The following is a 19,558-nucleotide window of genomic DNA, read 5'->3' as shown; positions in this document are numbered from 1 at the left end:
ACTTAAGAGTAGCAGCAGGGCTGACAAGGCAGTGTGGGCAGGACTGGCAAGGTCTGCAGAAGTGTCACAGTGTGGCTTTGACATCAGGAGCAGCCTACTGACATTTGTCATCTCCCCCAGCCTGCACATTCCGATTTACACTCCTGTTTGTGATGGAGGAGTCACTGGCCGTGGAACAATTACTGCACTGCAAACAAAGCATTATGTCCGAAGGAAAACAAAGCAAGCTGGAAAACAAGCAGCAAGCCTTAGGCATTTGGCTAATGGGCTCCTTGCAGCAAATATCTCAGGTGAAGAACCACTCAGAGCTCCAGCAGCCCACTGGGAGAATGCCGGATTTCACACAGTTACAAACAGAGAAAAAACCCCAGTCAGCCTGGCTTAGATAAGAGGAACGCATCTCGCCCCCAGAAGCCAGGAACATGTGCCTTTCAAATAAATGGCAGTGAGTGCCTGCCTGGACATCCAGACAGGCTTAACTCAGGGCTTTGGGAAAAAAAAAAAAATGAAGTAATCACAGCCCTGCTCTTTAAAAAAACAAACAAACAAACAAACAAAATAAGAAATGCTGTGGTGGTTTCTACCACTGCTATTTGCTCACAACTGACGAAGCATACTCTGTGTGCATCCAGGCAGATGTGTGGACAGGCCTGCTAGGCAGGCTGCCGGCAGCTGCAGAGGTCCCGCCATCTCCAGTGTCTGTAACCCTCTGAGCCTCACAGTCTTCGTGGGAAATGCACAGAGCAGGGCCCCACCAAGCCTCAGAGGTTACAAAGCACTCAGCTCCCCATTTGTGTGCCTGGGAGCTGAACTGGAAATCAAATGGCTTTTATAATAAGCCGGTGAGATTTCACTCCTGTTGAAAAAGAACAACTTACAGCAAATTTAGGTTAAAGGTCCTACGTGGCCTCTGTGTGCGGTTCTGGCATGGCCACGGAGCAGGAAGCAGGTGGGTGGTGACAGTTAGCTTCATCGAAGGGTTAAAGGGGGAAGGGGAAATGGGGAGGGGCTATCACACCAATCCAGACTGCCTTTTATCTTTTGTTACTTATTAACATTTTTTAAGTTTAGAATACAAAGAAATTTATTTCATCCTGGCAGGTTCACACATGGCCTAGCAACATGTGGGAGTCTCAAGTTCCCCCACAGCCGCCATGCTGTGGTAGAAAATAATGACAAATCCAGACAGACTGTAAGGGACTTGCATTTCCTGCCATTCCAGAGGTTGTCCTGGTTTTCTGAGGCAAGTTTTCATACATCCAAGATTGGCTATGAACTCACTATGTAGCCAAGCACAACCTTGAACTCCTGACTTTTCTGTCTCCATCATCCAAATACTGGGATTACTGGACTACATTACCATGTCCTTTATTTATTTGGTTTTTCTTTTTTCTCCTATGACACATGGGGTCTCACTACATGGGCCAGATTGGACTTGCCAAAATTCTTTGACCTCAGCCTCCTCAGTGCTGGGATCACAGGCATGTGCCTCCATGGGCAGCTGCTGTTTAACTTGCTCTTAAAGCTATATTTATTAGATGTATTCATTTTACTTTATGTGTGAGCGTCTTGCCTGCATGTATGTACATTCAGCACACGGAGGTCAGAGGAGGGCATTGCATCCCTTGGAACTGGAGTTATGTTGGTTGTAAACCACCTTGGAATCAAGGTAGGAATCGAACCCAGGTCCTCTCCAAGAACAGCAAGTACACTTAGCACCTCAGGCATCTCTCCAGCCTCCCTGTCCCACCCTTTACCTTTCTTGATGGTGTCCTTTAGGGCATCAAGTTTAAATTCTGGTAAAGTCCAAAGTGTCCATCTTCTCTTTTATTATTTGTGCATTTGGCTTTTGTGTCAAAAAGCACATTTTCTAATTCATGATTAGGGAAAAAAAAATCTGTTTCCATATTTCTTCTGAGTATTCTACAGTCATATTTAGCTCAGACTAGTTCATAGAACAGCAAGAAAATAAAAAACCTCATGAAGCTAGGAATTGAAGTATACCATGTCACTAAGGAATAGCAGATAAGTAACTTCTAAAAACAAACTCGACTTCACGTAACCTAAAATCAGTATTATTTCGAGATTAAAGCAGGTCTCAAGTCATGGGTTTTTCCCCCCCTTTTTAAATAAAACAAAACAAAAACAAACGGAGTCCAGGGCTGAGGAGATGACTCAGTGGATAAGAGCACTTGTGGTACAAATGAGAGCATGGGTTTGAATTCTGACACATGGAAGCCAGGCAGGGTAGCTAGCTAGCCTAGAAAAACTCAGCTTCAGGTATAGTGAAAGACGCTGTCTCAAAAAATAAGGTGTTGTCACTTGCTCTAGGCTCGGACAACACTGGGGAGGAAAGGGTGGGAAGTGTGTAAGAGGAGAAGATGAGGGGGAGGTCTGGGAAATGCCATTTCCTAGACACACAATTACAGGAACCATTAACTCAAGGTGTTGGTGGTCACCAAGCCCACACAACACTGGTCCAATCAACAATCAGTCAAGGAAGGGGGCGGGCTTTCAGGCCCTACCCTTTACTTCTGAAATACTAGCTAGTGGTAGATTCTGAGAGAGGGGTTACCAGTCTCTTTAGTTGTGCGCCCTCTGCCGTGCTCCCTGCCCCAACTGACAACAGCTCCAAAGTCACAGTCACACAGATGGCCCTGGCGATTGTTGGTGGGCCGCGAGGGTTTTGTCCGGAGATGGGAAGGTAGACAAGGGTAGAAGGGAGGTAGAGGTATAGGTGGATGGTAGTGTGCTTGTCAAACACAAATTTAATTACTAGAAAAAGAAAACAATGGATTCCAGCTTTCTGATGTGATGAGGGGGCTCCTAGGCACAGCACAGGTGTGTAATGAGAGCCACTAGTCTCTCTTTCTGTCGGTGCTAGGATTCTCTTTAATATGGGGCTTTTCATGGTTATGTGCACACAACACAACACACCACAACACACACACACACACACACACACACACACACACACACACACACACACACACACACACGGAATCTAAGCATCCAATTAGAATTAGATCACCTAATTTATATTTACCCTGAAATAGAATCAATTTTAATTTGTGTCCAGTAATAAGCACAGTTCCAATTTCCTGAGTGAGCAGCCTGGCAGTTTTCAGAACGATTCCCCTCCCCACTCTCGTAGTCACCTTAGGAACAAGGCCATCATCACCGTTATGAGGAAACTGGAGCTCAGTAACACACCCGAGATCCCAGACAATCGGAGGCAAGGCTGGATTTTAAAAGCAGGGTTCACTCATTCTCCTTGTAGGATCTCCTATTAGAAAAAGTCACGGTTGTCCCAGAAATTCCAATAAAGGGTTCCTGGGATAAGAAGAACCAGTCCATGACATGAACTGGAGCCTGGCTGCCTTGTCCACTCCTTGTCACATGGGTTGGCGGTATCCCTTGGGGCTGTGCTGATCTGTCGTAGTTGGTATACAGACACCACAAAGCATCTGGGTAGTGATGGAAGCCCTGTTCTTCAAATCCAATTTTCTACTTGGTTTGCTGGCGAGGGGGGATGTCATCATCTGTGGCGGAAGTCAGTCCTGGAAGGTGTCTGCCTCTCTTTCCATGACTGATCAGAACTCCTGATGAAGGACATCCATCTCCAGTGACACCAGCCATGGTAACTCATCCCGGGATGGGGAAGTGACCCCATACTTGAATCCCAGAGCTTGCCACATACGTGTCCAGGTTTCGACCAGGCACATTCACTTCCATGTGGGGATCTTAGTAGAAAGCGAAAGACCACAGGCGTCATCCCTGAAGTGGGAAATTGAACAGAAACTGGATCCCTTTATTCCCATTTAATTCACTGCCGCTGATATCACCATGATTTTGTTAATCATCTCACTAGCAATGATGTAACTGGGGACCGAGGTAATTGAAGGCGAATGGAAAGATGCTTAGGCGCTGTGGTGAGCTAGTGATTTCATCCCCCTTTTAAAGGATGGGTGCTGGTGCTCTCTGTATTCCAGGAGCTCGGGGCTGCTGTGAAATACTGAAGATGCTGAGAGCTCCCTGCAGCTTAATTGTCTCCACACTTGGCTGAATTGACGTTTCTACAATTTCATCTCTCTGCTGAGTGAAAGCACATATTCCTGCACAGGAGGGCACCTTCCTCGGTCTCAAGGACCCAGGCGGCAAGCTCTAGGCCTTTCCAGCAGTCTGAGCAACATGGGGTAAATGATCAGGGCTTTGTTTTCAGAGGCCTGACCATTTGGTAGAGAGCTCTTGGAATCTCTTGTCTCCTTATTATCTAGAACATTCGACTCATGGAGTGTTGGACAGTAGAAGGTAAGGTGGGAATACTGATGGCCAAGCTGACAGGATCTATACTCACCTAGGACATCGCCTTGTCTGTGAGGGCATTTCTAGGCTGGGCTGAGGTAGGAAGACCCACCCTAATTATTGCAGCACCATTCCATAGGGTGAGGTCCTGGAATAAAAGGGAGATGCCGAGGGGCAGCCTTCACCTCTCTCTCTCTGCTTCCTGACTGTACACAAGTGACCAGCTACCTCATGTTCCTGCCCCCAGGATTTGCCCACCATGATGAGTTCTCAAATCCTGAGCCAATACAAAGCCTTCCTTGAGGTCCTTTGGTCAGGCATTTTCTCACAGTAGTGAGAACTGAGGGGAAAGGCTTGGGATATTTCTCAGCCTGCAGTCGATGTCCTGTGACTGCTGTTTTCTGGGCCTCGTCTCTGTGACCCCACAGGTCACCCTGTTTCTCCACAGGGCACCAACTGACTTGTAGCTAATGGAATGTCTTTATCTGCAGGATATTAATTGAAAATCTTTTCCACTAGTGGCAGTGAGCTAGGGTCCTTGCTCAGCATGGTCTCCTTGGAGTCATCATAGATATTGGATGTGAGGAGGGAGGCACACAGGGAGGAGATGAGGCCTCTATGCTGCTGACCAGGGACCCCTCCTCCAGCAAAGATTTTTTTTTACATTTTTTTATTAATTTATTCATATTACATCTCAATTGTTAGCCCTTCCTCTGTTTCCTCCCATTCTTCCCTCCCTCCCACTTCCCCCTTCTCCCCTCCCCTATGTCTGTGATTGAGGGAGACCTCCTCCCCCATATATGCTCTTAGAATATTAAATCTCTTCTTGGTAACTTGCTATCCTTGCTCTGAATGCCACCAGGTCTCCCCGTCCAGGGGACATGGTCAGAAAAGGGGCACCAGAGTTCGTGTGAGAGTCAGATCTCACTCTCCACTCAACGGTGGAGAATATCCTCAGTAGAAGAATGGACTAAGAAACTGTGGTATATTTACACAATGGAATACTACTCAGCTATTAAAAATGAGGAATTCCTGAAATTTGTGGACAAATGGATTGATCTAGAAATTATCATAATGAGTGAGTTCACCCAGAAGCAAAAAGAGACAAACAGTATATACTCACTTATATCAAAACACTAGTCCAATGGATACGTACCATGAAAATCTTTACTTACCAAGACAGTGGGTCAGAGGAGAGGCTATCTGACTGAGACTTTAGGCAAGAGCAGCATGGAAGAAAGGGGAAATAGTAGGACCCACAGGGTCCTGGAAACCTACAAGAAGAATTTTATGACAGGCAGATCTGGATCCTGGGGTCCTCCTCAAACTAAGGCACCAGCCAAGGAGAATATAGGCAGTAAGCTTCAAATCCAGCAAAGATTTAAGAGCTGTGGGGAGCTTGGCGTAATCCCTAGAGGCCATTATCAGGCACAGAAGTGGCAATAGCCTAGGTTTGGACCTAAGGGCACTGCCCTGGATGTATGCTTTTGATCTCACACCCTGCACTCTCTCCCACACTCCCTCTCCCTAGGCACACTTTTCCTCTGTAGTCCTCCCTACCCATCTGCTCCGGACCATGAATTCGGGTGAATCAGCACCACAGTGGCCTTCACAGACACCCACCCCACCTCAAGCCTCTGTCATTAGCACTCAGCATCCTGAAGCTTGTTGCCAATCCTAGCAGTCATTTCCTTCCTTGCCATGGCACATGTTTTCTATCTTTCTATCTTTCTTTCTTGGTTTTGTTTTGTTTTTTGAGACAGGGTCTCTCTGTGTTAGCCTTGGCTGTCCTGGACTCGCTTTGTAGACCAGGCTGGCCTCGAACTCACAGTGATCCTCCTGCCTCTGCCTCCTGAGTGCTGGGATTAAAGGCATGCGCCACCACACCCGGCCTTATTTCTTTCTCTTTGGACCCTCCTCAGCATCCAGCAATAAGGCTTAGCCCCCAGAATTTGCTTAAATATTGCTGGTTAAATGGAAGGCTTCCCCAGTGGAAGCTCTTGGCTCAAGTTTGGAGATGTGTTACGACACGTGACGTTTGTGTAAGTTTGCCTGAACACTCGCTTCTAGGCATTGACCTTAGGTGCTAAGCCTGAAGTGCAACATGATATCTTGACAGTGGCAAATAGTGGGAACAACGTTAAGATGGTGAGTGATGACAGTAAAACTCGAACTCTCTCCAGCCTGCTGCTTAAAAGGAAAATCTATAGGCATCTGCATCCTGCTATGGTGCACAAGCCTTCTAAGTTCAGCTTCCTGAGAGGCTAAGGCAGGAAGACAGCATATCGCGTGGGCTTGCTTGGGTGGCGTGTGAGTCCAAGGACAGCATCGTCACCTGAGTAAGGACTATCTCACAATGAAAGGAAAAGAGGGCTGGGGGGAGTAGCTCAGGGGTGGAGTACTTGCCTAGATTCCCAAGGCTCCATGTTTAATCTCCAGCATCACACAGGCACACACACAAAGATCTGCAGAGCTACAGATGATAACATGGAGTCCTGAACACACCAAATTGATGAACGTATGAGCTGCGAGGCTGAACTTTGGGGCCTCTGACGTGGCTCAGCAAGCGAAGGTTCTTGTTGCTAAGCCTGATGACCCAAGTTTGATCCCTGGTACCCACACAATGAAAGAGGGAACCAACATCTGCACGTTGTTTCTGGACACTACATGTGTGTCATAGCAGATATAAAGGCCCCTCAAATAAATAAATGTACTTTTCTAAAAGGCTGATTCAAATTCTGGAATTCTGTCTTCTGAGTTCTTTCTTTCTTTCATTATTTATTTATCTATCTATCTATTTATTTATTTATTTATTTATTTATTTATTGAGATAAGGTCTCTCTGTGTAGCCTTGGCTGTCCTGGACTTGCTTTGTAGACCAGGCTGGCCTCGAACTCACAGCGATCTGCTGCCTCTGCCTCCTGAGTGCTGGGATTAAAGGCGTGCACACACACATATACATATATAATCACACAAGGTATGAAAGCTACAAATGTCCCAGCTCATTCTCCTGAGGTCTTAACGCCCATCAGGCATCATCCTGACCCCTTCATCTATATCAGCTCATAGGGTCCCTGCAGGAATCCTATGAGGTGGGGCTTGTTCTGTTCTGAACCTGGTTTATAGATAAGGGCATCAATGAAGAAGTGCGAAGCGGAGTCCTACCATAGGCCTGCAGAGCTCCTGTCTTTATCCCTTTATCACATGGTGTCTGTGCTCCTGTTACACAGGAGCATTCACAATGCGGCAGAGGCTCTAGCTGTCCCTAGCCGGCCACTCTTCTTTCAGGGCAGCAGAGGCTTTATCTGGGCACATAGCTGTGAGCACAAGAACACTTTCCAAGTCTCTTACAACTGGACATGGCTTTGTCACCTAATTTAGGCCAATGACGTATCAGTGGGAAATAGCCAAATAGATGCTTCCTTGAGAACATCATGCCTTCCCCTCCACTTTCACTTTGCTTTTTCCTGTTTTCTAGAACACAGATGATGTCCCGAGGGCTATGAGGCCAGGCCACAGCTCACCATGTAGAGAAAAACAAGCTCTGCCATGTTAACATCCTCACCATTCAGGTTACCACGTCCTGTGGCTGAACATAACCTGAGGCGCCCACACATGTGTGTGCGCACAGACATGCCTGCAAGTGGCTGTGGGATTTGCAGTGGATTTTGCTTTACATCCTTCCTGGGGATCATGGACCACCTTTTTACAAATGCAACTGATCAAAAGAAAAGTGCCTCTACATTCTGCCTGACAGTTGCTGTCCCAGTGGTTGCATCTCACTAGCCTGTCCCTCTGGGAAGCCACTCACCTGTCTGTGGTGTGCTTCCATAGAGGTGTTTGGGTCTGTAACAATACACCCCCTCGCCCTGCTCTGTTGGGAGGAGGGTGGGACATTATTAGCCCCTTGCCTTGGAGAAAGTCAAGCCAAGAAACATCTCCAAGGAGGAGATACAGAGAACACAGATGTATCTCATTCACTTATTCCCTGGACATCGATGCTCTAGAGCAGTGGCTCTCATCTCTTTCACAAGGGTTACCTAAGACCATCAGAAAATGCAGATTTCTTTTTAACCTTACGATTCATAACATTAGCAACATTGCAGTTTTGAGGTAGCAATGAGAATAATTTTATGGCTGAGGGTCACCACATGAGGGTCCCAGCACCAGGAAGCTTGAGAACCAGGGCTCTGGAGGGAGGCCCAGCAGTGAAGCAGTGTTTTCATGAAGTGTCTGTTCGAGAGGAAGCACAGCGTCCAGCCAGAACTTGCATTTTCATAATGTTAGGAACTTACGGGGTGTGCTGAGATGTTCTGTTATGAAACTTGCATATCACTTCAACTTCAACTTGTAGACGTGCAAAATCCTATCTTGTACTTACTTAGAGGACAGACTTCGTTACGATAGACTATATAGTCCTGCTCTCTGTGAAATGTCCAGACCTTGCTACTCTTGTCACTTTGGACACATGCTGTTCACCTGTGCTGGTTAGTTTTCTTGTTGACTAGACATAAACTAAAGTCACATTGGAAGAGGGACCCTCAGCTGGAAAAACTTCCTCCTCTAGACTGGACTGTAGGCAAGCCTGTGGGGCATTTTCTTAAGTAGTGATTGAACTGGGAGGGCCCAGGCCATTGTGGGTGGTACTGCCCTAGACAGGTGGGCCTGGGTGGTACAGGAAAGCAGGCTGAGTAGCAAGCCAGTATGCAGAGTTCCTCTTTTGGTCTCTGCTTTGGTTTCTGCTTGACTTCCTGCCCTGACTTTTCTCAATGGAAGATGCTTGTAACAAAACAAACAACAACAACAAACAAATAACCGAACAAACAAAAACAAAACCCTTTCCCTCCCCCAAATCGCTTTTAGTCAAGAGTGTTTTTATCACAGCAACAGAAAAAGTAAACTCGTACACGCCCCCCATTGCCCACCCCTCCCTAGTCTCTGGTAGCCTCTCTCTCTCTCTCTCTCTCTCTCTCTCTCTCTCTCTCTCTCTCTCTCTCTCTCTCTCTCTCTCTCTCTTTCTGTGCGTGTGTCTCTGTCTCTGTCTCTCTATGTGTCTCTGTCTCTGTCTCTGTCTCTGTCTCTCTCTCTCTCTCTCTTCACTTCCACACCTGGCTCAGATCCTCCTTTGAGCGACATCAGCCTGTGTCTGAAGGTGCCATTCTCAGCCTGAGCCAGTTGGCTCTGAGTCCATCCAGCAGTAACGGTTCCACTTCAGGGAATGTCTCATCCCTTCATTTATTCCCTCAAGAGACATCTGCTTACTGCCTAGACATCCAGGCTATGAGTTGGGAATTTAAAGACAAGCCAAGCAGCTTGTTCTCAACATTCAACTGGTCTCATGGGAGTATCAATACTATGAATGACTACAGCGTAGGAGGGAAGGAGTTATTGTCCTATTCTGGCACCTTCAGAATATCAAAGGGCTCCCAATCTGCCTGGGGGCGCCCTCAAGAGATGTAGAGTGGAGTTCTGAAGAATGAATGGCAATGCCAGCTCAGGCCACTGGAAATGATCCTTCCTGAAGCAGACACAGGTTTCTATAACCTTCATGGAAACTTTTATCATCCATACATACCCAGGGACTCAGCTACCGGAGTCTGGAGTGGATTCACGAGTGTGTGGCACTTGAATTTACGTTGGTCAGCACCCTCTTGAAAAGTGCCATTTGGCTGTCACTGAGACGTCTGATCAACTCTTTGTCCTCAGCCTTGGTTCATAGACTTGTGTCTGAGCCCTCAGGGGTTGGTGGAGTGGTTTCATGGGGGGTGGGGGTGGGTCCTGAGTGAGTCCTTGGGGCATGAACAGTCTGCTTCAAGGAAACAAAAGATGGCAGGAGGAGGGACAATTCTCTCTATGCCCTAGTGTGGCTCTTCTGGGTGCTCTAGGATTCCACAGAAGATGGTGCTTAGGGGTATGGGGGGGCGGAGAGAATATACCAGAGCAAAGTACACAAAGGCTAACAAGCACAAAGGCTAAAGTGGCTGGTGAGCTGGCCCAAGGATCCCGAGAAATATAAGGGAGGCCAACAGCCAAGTTTCCCATAGGTCAGCTGTGGCCCCTAGGGTGTCCACTGCCCCATACCTCCAATAGGTTAGCTATGTTTGGGACAGGAAATGGGAGGTGTGAGAGTGCTGGCGCTCAAAAGCTAGCTGTCCATGATAGATTTGTTGTCACTCAGTGGGTTGATAAGCTGGGAGCACTTGGATGGGGCGTGGAGACAAGAGACACTCAAAGGAGGGACCTATAAGCCCGTGTTTATCATCACTCAAAAGTAAACTGAGAAAGAGGAGAGAGCCTCTGCCTATAAACAAGCCTTGTTAGTCTATTAGATGATAATATGTGAAAGGATTAAGAAAAACACGGTAGAACTATGAACTGACAGAAAAATTCTGTAAGGCACATCCGGGAATGGGAAACGACAAATGATGGAGTGACAGAGCATGACGCCATCTCAAGGAACAAGTCTGTTGTCGTGGAAACCTCAGTAGAAGAGAACCTGAAGCCATCACCAAATTAACGATGCAGGGCCATGGGCTGGTGCTGAAGAGTGTCCATCTCACTGGTACTGTTTTAACTTGTGAGAAGGGCAAGATGCTATGTATTGCTTGGGTAATGTTAAGAAACATAAAATGTCTTTTTGGAAGAGACAGAGACAGGAAGATCATGGCAATGGAAAGTCCAGTCTGGTCTATGTAGAAAGTTATAGACTGGCCCAAACTATATTTTGGGCATGTCTCAAAAAAACTGAGTAAACAGGATTGGCAAGATGGCTGAGTGCTTGCTGTGCAGACTTGGAGAATTGCGTTCAATCCTCAGCATCCATGTAATGGTGGGGACATAGAATGGACTCAGTGGAACTGTGCTCTGGTCTTCACACATGACGTGCCACAGCGCATGTGCCTCCTACATTATGTGTGTATACGTGCACACACGCACAATAGCAAACCACAATTTAAAGCCAATAACAATACATTTTAAGAAGTGATTGATTCATTTTAATTCTCTGGTGTTTTGCTTGCATGTATGTATGTATGTATGTATGTATGTATGTATATATGTATGTATGTGGGTGCTTACAGCCCTCAGAGGTTAGAAGAGGGAAGCAGATCCCCTGGAACTGGAGTTATGGATGGTTGTGAACCACCACGTGGGCGCTGGGAATCAAACCGGTTCCTCTACAAGAGCAGCCAAGTTCTCTTAACTGCTGTGCCACCTCGCTAGCATCTGAAAGGTCTATATTTATTTTATTTTAAATGTATGAAATGTACTAGCAAGTGATATCTGGCAGCTTCCATTTTTCCCAGCCCACAAGGAGCAAAATTCCTATGCCATAAATCACTGGATCATCCAGGTCAAGCGTCCTGACAGGCTCTGCTCCCTGGGGGCTGGACGCTCAGCCTGACTCCGCTCACGTTGCTGCCACTGCTCTGACATTGGTTTGCACAGTGTTAACTGCAGGGCCAGGCCTAAACTACAGTGAGAGTTTCTGGTTTTCACTTTTTATTTCTTGAATACAAATAGGAAGGTTGAACATTCCTGGTGTGTGTGTGTGTGTGTGTGTGTGTGTGTGTGTGTGTGTGTGTTGTTGTTTTTGTTGTTTGGCAGAGGGGAGAGGGGGAGGGAGAGGGAGACAGAGAGGGAGAGGGAGAGCAGCCTAGAAAACACCTGCCAGACGCTGGTTTTTGCATCTCTGACTTAACACATTTCTGACCAATGAATTCCTACTGAAAGGGTCTTCATCACCCTTATCCGTATTTTTCCTGGTTTGAAAGCCTGGTGGCCTTCTGGACTTGTCCCTTTTACTCATCTCTAGGCACAAGCCTGCTGCTGTCCTGCAGAGTGTTCCTCGGGTGTGCCTCGGCTGCTGACCCCTTGGTGTTCTCAAAAGGGTGGGTTGAGTAGGTGTCTGATGTAAGATTACAGGCTCCCCTCAACTTCCCCAACGAGGAACCCAGGTTTCAGCTCTTAATGCGCATTTGCATTTAATTTTCAAAGTGGGCACATGTTCATTAAATTCTGGTAGTCCCTGCCTGATGACTCCAGGTACCAAGTGGACCCTCTCACGGCAGTGAAGCAGGTGCCTATTTGCTTCCGTGGCAGGACAAAGCCAGGTTGGAAATGTCTAGCAGCTGGAACACAATGACTCAGCTCCCAGGGCTGATCAAGCACGTGACCTGTTTCTGGCTGACTCTGCAATCTATATCTCCTGTGCTATGATGCTGCTCTCCTCTCGACCTTCATCCAGTCCTTCCTGTATGAGTTCAGACGCTGCAATCCCGAATCTGGCGCTTTCTGTCAGCTCCACATGGTTCTGCTCAGTGCCACACAACGGAAATGGATGTGCACACTGGCAAGAAGATGCTCTCTGGAGTCAGCCATGTCACAGCAAACTGTTCCCACTGAATCTTGGGGATTTCCTCCAAGGAGGCCAAGTTGAGATGACGCTGTATATTTGCTGGGAGAACCCAGAACTAGTGCACAGTGACCTCAGCCAGCACTCACCTTGCCCCCATCATTGTCTGCCTCTTTCCACACTGGGCCTGCACTCCAGCCTTCTACCTGCCCACCTGTCCTCTGGGCTCCTCGAATCTCTAGCCAAAGAGCTCTTTATTCTAGACTGGTACTCTGCTGTACCTAAGAGTACAGGACGAAGAACCCAGTATTTCCCTGGTTCTCGTTTTGCGTGAGCACCCACAGCAGTTTATCCGTCCATAGGTCTGAGCGCCCATGGCTGTAACAGCCATGTAAGGCCACATTAGACTGATTCCTCACACTTCAGCCAACACTGGATTTTATTACTTAAAACCATCTTTGCTCATCCCGACAGGCTAAGCATGCCTTGATGTTTGTTAAGTGTCATGAATGTCTAGTGAAATTGAAACAACTTATTTTCATTATATTTTTGAGACAGTGTCTCAAATTTAATTATCCAGCCCAAGATCAAAATATTGTTTATTTCCTTTTCTCCTTCTTCTTCTTCTTCTTCTTCTTCTTCTTCTTCTTCTTCTTCTTCTTCTTCTTCTTCTTCTTCTTCTTTTCTTCATGCTTACCTTCTAACTCACCCTTGTTTTCCCTAATAAGACCTAACTTTCACAAAGGTAGGATGCAGTTGGTTTCTCATCCCCAGCTCCTCAGCCTCATCTCCTCTGCTACAAGCTGACTAGACTGGCAAGAAGCAGAGCACCCAGCGTTTCATGCCCTTCGCTGGCCTGTGAAGAGCCAGGGCTATGAGGTGGCTGGGGCAGGTCGGAATCCAGGCCAGTCTTCTGTGAAGGGTGACGAATCCTGCTTCTGGTGATGCTGACGCAGAGGAAAGAGTCTGGCCTCAAAAGCTCTGTCATTCCTGATGCCACAAGGAAGTCCTCTATAACCATGGGACAGCTAACTGCCTTCTATTTAAGGAACTTTAATTTAAATGCACACACGTCAGAAACCAGTTTCCCTGCTGGCAGGTTCTGGAAAGAAAATGGCAAATTCTCAGCCTTTCTAGTGTGGCTGGAAATGCTTTAGCTCAGTGGGGATATCAGGAGCTCTTTGCATCCGGTCACCTTCCTGGTGCAATATGATAGGAAACAGAGTTTGGAAGACTAGAGTGGCCATGCTGAAGGCTGAAGGGGAAACATCAACAGTCACTGTGTTCATGGCACTTTCCCGGTGCCCTGCACTGCACCTCACACGCACACAAGGCTCACCTTGCTTGGGCGGACTCCTGCTATTTCTAGGTCAGAGAAAACTGAGGCAGGAAGGAGCCACAAGCGGGAAAATGTGCAGCCAAGATGAGACTGAGTGCTGGTCCAGCTCTGGAGCAGAGGATTTTAATGACCTCACTGGTCTTTCTCCAAATGCAGTGCTTCCCTGACTGGATCATAAGGAATACACAAGCCGCAAGATGCTGAACGCTATCACATGACAGTGGGAACAAGAGATGAAAGGAACATATTTCTTTACTCAGCACTTCTCAGGAAGGGGCTGAACGCTGGGTTCTAAAGAAACAACTTAGAAGCTGGGTATAATCTCAGAGCAAAACAAAAGCCACATATAAAATCTTAGCCGGGCATGGGTGGCACTCACCAGTATTTCCAACAGTCAGGAGGATAAGGTAGAGTCACCACAAGTTCAAGGCCAGCATGGTCAATAAAATGAGTTGCAGACTGGCCATGGCTACCAAGTGAGATCCTGTCGGGAAAAACAGAAGTGACCACCTAGGATGTAGTGTCACAGGCAGTGGCCACGCAGTGCTTGGACACATGGGGCTGCAGCAGAGACAGGACTGCAGGACTGCCAGCCTAGAGCTGTTTGGTGACTATAGTCCTCCTCAGGGTAACTCAGCAGGAACAGGGCCACTTCCCAGGTCACCCAGAGGATGAAGAAATCTTAGCAACAAAGCCTCACTTTATAATGCTCTCTGCCAGTTCTTGTCTGGCATACAAATCTTTTTTAAAAATGTATTTTATCAATTCATTCATATTACATCTCAATTGTTATCCCACCCCTTGTATCCTCCCATTCCTCCCTCCCTTCCATTTTCCCCTTACTCCCCTCCCCTACGGCTATGACTGAGGGGGATCTCCTCATTATGATGGGTGGCATACAAATCTTTGAAGAAAGGCCACACACTAGAACAGCTGGCGGCTCTGCTTCTCTGCTGCCATCATTCTTGTTTCAACAAGGCCAGCAGCCACAGCTGGGACCACCCTACCAGATCAGAGTCGCATGCCGTCAGATCCGGCTCCACTTGTCCATGCAGCGCAGCTCCACTGTCAGGCAAGCAGGTCAGATCCAGCTAGCTATGGCTCAAGGTTGCACTTATTATCTTCGCAGAACACAGGCTGGTTCTAATCTGCAAAAACACAAAACAAAAACTGATCATGATGTATAGACATGCGTAGTGGGGTATGGTGGCTCACACCTGCAATCCTGCACTCTGGAAGCTGAGGCAGGACAACTGCTGTGAGTTTGACACTAGCCTGGGCTACACAGTGAGTCCCAGGTCAACCTGGGTTATAGACAGAAGCCTTCTCTCACAACCGAAGATGCCTGTGCCCCCATCGTCTTCAACCCCACTCCTCTCCCAGAACCAACCTTACTTGTCAAATAACTTATTTCATCTTTCTGTGTTTATTTCTTACAACGCTAAACCGTCTCTCTGACACACCATTTTAAAAGTGAATTATGATTATTTTTCTTATGACAGAGAATTTACTTACTCTATCTCATCCTTCCTAGTATCTATTACTATTATTTTGTTTGTTTGAGACAGGATCTCTCTGTGTAGCCTTGGCTGTCCTTGACTTACTTTGTAGACCAGGCTGGCCTCGAACTCACAATGATCCACCAGCCTCTGCCTCCCTGAGTGTTGGGATTACAGGTATGTGCCACCATGCCCGGTGTCCATTACTATTCTTATTCCCATAACTGAGTATTATTTTATGGTACTAGGGGTCAAACCAAGGGCACTGAACTTGCTAGGCCTTAACTGTTGGTTAAAACATTTTATATATAAGTCAAGGATGGAGGCTGAGGCAGGAGGATCACTGCCAGTCCAAGTCTAGCCTGGGCTACAGAGTGAGACCCCTGTCCCAAGTAAACAACCAAAATAAAATGCAGAACAAACAAAGCAATCAGGAATGGAATCAGAGGGCTGGTTTCAGTTGAGGCCAGCCTAGGCTACATCCCAAGGCCCCTCTTCAATCAATAAAATGAAAAGCAAATACACATAAAATTAAATCAATTCTTCAGTTCCTAAGCATTACATTGTCTCAGGGTCTCAGTCTGTAAGAGGCAGTTTGAGGTTTCCTACTTTCTTCCAGAATGTTCTCACCCTTTCCCCTTTACTAAGGTAAATGGCCTTCCAGGCAGTGAGAACGGACCAGCCCGGCCTGCATTTCCCAGGCTAAGTGGTCACTGTGGTCCTCCTGCCTCAGCATATTCCAGATGCCATCAAAATCTCACAAAATGGCAGGGCACGCAGCATTTTGAATTGCCTCAGCGGTACCTTTGTCTATTTAAGGAAAAGGCAGGATCATTAAGCCACAGCCTGCAGAACTGCAGAGGAGCCCACAAGCAAAGGTTCGTGGGAAGAATCCTATTAGGGATCCCAGCAGGGCTACGTGGAGAGGAATGCTAATGAAGACCTGAGCGGCCATGTTTTACACACTCCCCGGCCCACAGGAGCTTAACAGAGACGGGAAGATATGCACTTCAAACAATTCCTATTACCTGTTCAGAACTGAATTAAAGTATTTCTAATTACCAGAACTGTTCTATACAGTATGCTGTGGTTTTGCTGAGTCAGTCATGACTTCACCCTTTTATTTTCCTACTGACTCATAAGTGAGCACACCGGGATTGTCGTTTGGAGACAAGGTCTTGCTATGGAGCACAGGCTGGCCTCCAATTCTCTGTTAATCCTCTTCAGCGTCCTGAGTACTTGGATTGCAGGCACTGGCCACCACGTTCAGCTTCTTAAACATTTCAATAAGAAATAATCAGATCATTTAAGGGTATAGCTTTCGATCTGGACAACTAGTTTAATACGACAGGATCCACTGTTGCCATTTCTAAAATCTACCTCATCTACATTTTGAAAGAATCAGCCAGTTCCGTAGCATGAGCAGACTATAGGAGCCTCCAGCTTGATGTACAAGCGCAGGCCCTTGTGGTGTGAGGGCTTTTTATTGTTTCCTGATAGAAAAATTTGTGCTTACTAATTAAAACAATAAGCACACAGACGGTAACAGAAATAAGTTATAAAAATAGCTTTATTTTTCAAACGCAACATCTAGTAAGAGCAGCGGTGTCTCTCTCTGTTACAAATCTCACAGAATGCAGCTCAAACCACCTAGCGGCATCTGCATTCAGTCAGCTAAGGGCAAGCCGTTCTGGTTGAAGTCTATGAAAAATGGCCTCATCAAAACCTAATACACAGTAGTTTCTTATAGGTCAGCTGCAATATGGAATCTTAAAATGCACCATCAAATGTTTGGTATATAACTTGAAACCTCAGGGGTTTATCTTGCCCTTTGAATGGGCATTTGTAACATTATCTCTCTCTCTCTCTCTCTCTCTCTCTCTCTCTCTCTCTCTCTCTCTCTCTCTCTCTCTCTCTCTCTCTCTCTGTGTGTGTGTGTGTGTGTGTGTGTGTGTGTGTGTTAGTAGTCCACTGAGATATCTAGACCTCTCAATGCTGGTATACTTTATTATCCAGTATTAAAATCATATCAGTATTACCACTAATCTCAAAATGGCCAATCCTCTATCTTCCTGGAGCTCTTATCCTACTGGAGAAAGAGAGTAAAAGACAGGCTGGTAAGTGACATGAGACAGCCATTACAGCCATGGGAGCACAGAGGACGGGCCTGGCAACATAAGCAGCAGCTCGGTCTTCAGCGGGCTGCCTAACAGTGTTCAGGGGACCACAGCCATTGCACTAGGGCGCTCGCTGCAGCTGTCTGTGGTTACCTGCACAAGACAAAAACTGGGAGCCGGGAGCCCACAGGCTGGATACTTGTTTTCCAAAATTCTAACTTTAGCTTCCTGAGTCTTAACCATTCACTAGTAAGAAACCCTTCATCCTGCTTCACTTGTCATGGTTGGTGAGTCATCCGCTCAAGTAAGAACAATGATGCATTGCCAAAGACAGATGGATTTACAATGCCGCGGCAGCACAGGTGCTTTCCCTGGAGAGGAACACTGTACTGTAGCTAGCGTGTGGCAGAGGCACTGTGTTAATATGATGCAGAATGTGTGTGTGTGTGTGTGTGTGTGTGTGTGTGTGTGTGTTGTTTTTTGAGGCGGGGCCCCACCTGGGTAGCTCTGGTTGGTCTGGAACTTTATAACAGGCTGGCTTTGAACTCACAAAATCCACTGGCCTCTGCCTCCCAAGTCCTAGGATTATACAGATGTGCCATCACGCCCAGATCAGGATATACTGAGACCATGTAGCAACTGTCATCTGATCGTTGTGTCTGTTGTGGCATACAGCTTCCTCCCCTCCACAACACACACACACACACACACACACACACACACACACACACACACACATGCCAATACTTAAAATATGATTAAAGAGATCACATAATGTGGTAAAATAGCCATTCGTTGGAAACTGTGACTCCCCATGGTTCTTTGTACCATCAATGCGGCTGCAAACTGTGTAAAAGGCAAGCTATCCTCTCATTCTGTTAGCGGTAGCTTTGTTCTCCTGCATGGCCTGCAAGGTTTGGGGGCATCACAGGGAAGGTATCATTGGGAATGTGCTTACTACACTTGGAGAATCAATGAGTTCTTGGGCTTTCACATTCTAGTTGATGGGTGACTGTTGTATGTGGGTTCACTTCTATCAATACTATGCAAAAATTCTCCAAAAGATCTTAGAATTCCGCCCTCATGAACTCTCTCAGCTTCAGTGAGAACTTGTACAGGCTGGAGATATTAACATATCATCATGGGGCCTCCTCTCGCCCAGAATATTCAGGTGGTTATTGGCTGCTGAGAGAAAATATTATAATTTATTCAATTGTAATCCCCTTGCTCATAACTTCCTGTTCCCACCTTCGTGCTCTCCCTTAGACCTCTCACAGGGTGGTCCTCCTCCCTCACTGTCTGACCACAGCCTATCAGGTCTCATCTGGACAGCCTGCACCCGTTTCCTCTGTGTTTCCACAGGGCCTCTCCGACAAGGGAGAGTGATCAAATCGTGGACATCAGAGTTCATGTCGGAGGCAGTCCTCCACTCCCCCCCCACAGCTGTCCATTGGCTACATCTGAACAGGGGGTTTAGGTTCTCTGCTTGCTTCGAGTCCCAGTATCTGTCCTGATCCCCTGCTAGGTGGAATCTCTAAGAGGACATCTATGTTGGGCTAATATTCAGTTATAAGTGAGTATATACTATGCCTGTCTTTCTGGGTCCAGGTTACCTCATTCAGGATGATCATTTCTAGTTCCATCCATTGGCCAGCAAATTTCAAGATTTCCTTGTTTTTGATAGCTGAATAGTCTTCTATTGTATAAATGTACCACAGTTTCTTTATCTAATCTTCAGTTGAGAGACATTTATGTTGTTTCCAGACTCTGACTTTTATGAATAAGGCTGCTATGAACATAGTTGAGCAAATGTCCTTGTTGTATGGTGGAGCATCTTTTGGGTATATGCCCAGGAGTGGAAAAGATTTTGTTAGGTAGAGTAGCCACTAGTAATTTGCCCATGCTCCTGTAGGTAGCCCCACTTAAACTCATCGGTTCACCAATC

Source organism: Acomys russatus, chromosome 7, assembly GCF_903995435.1.
Source record: "Acomys russatus chromosome 7, mAcoRus1.1, whole genome shotgun sequence".
Lineage (NCBI taxonomy): Eukaryota > Metazoa > Chordata > Mammalia > Rodentia > Muridae > Acomys > Acomys russatus.
This window is presented reverse-complemented; position numbering follows the sequence as displayed.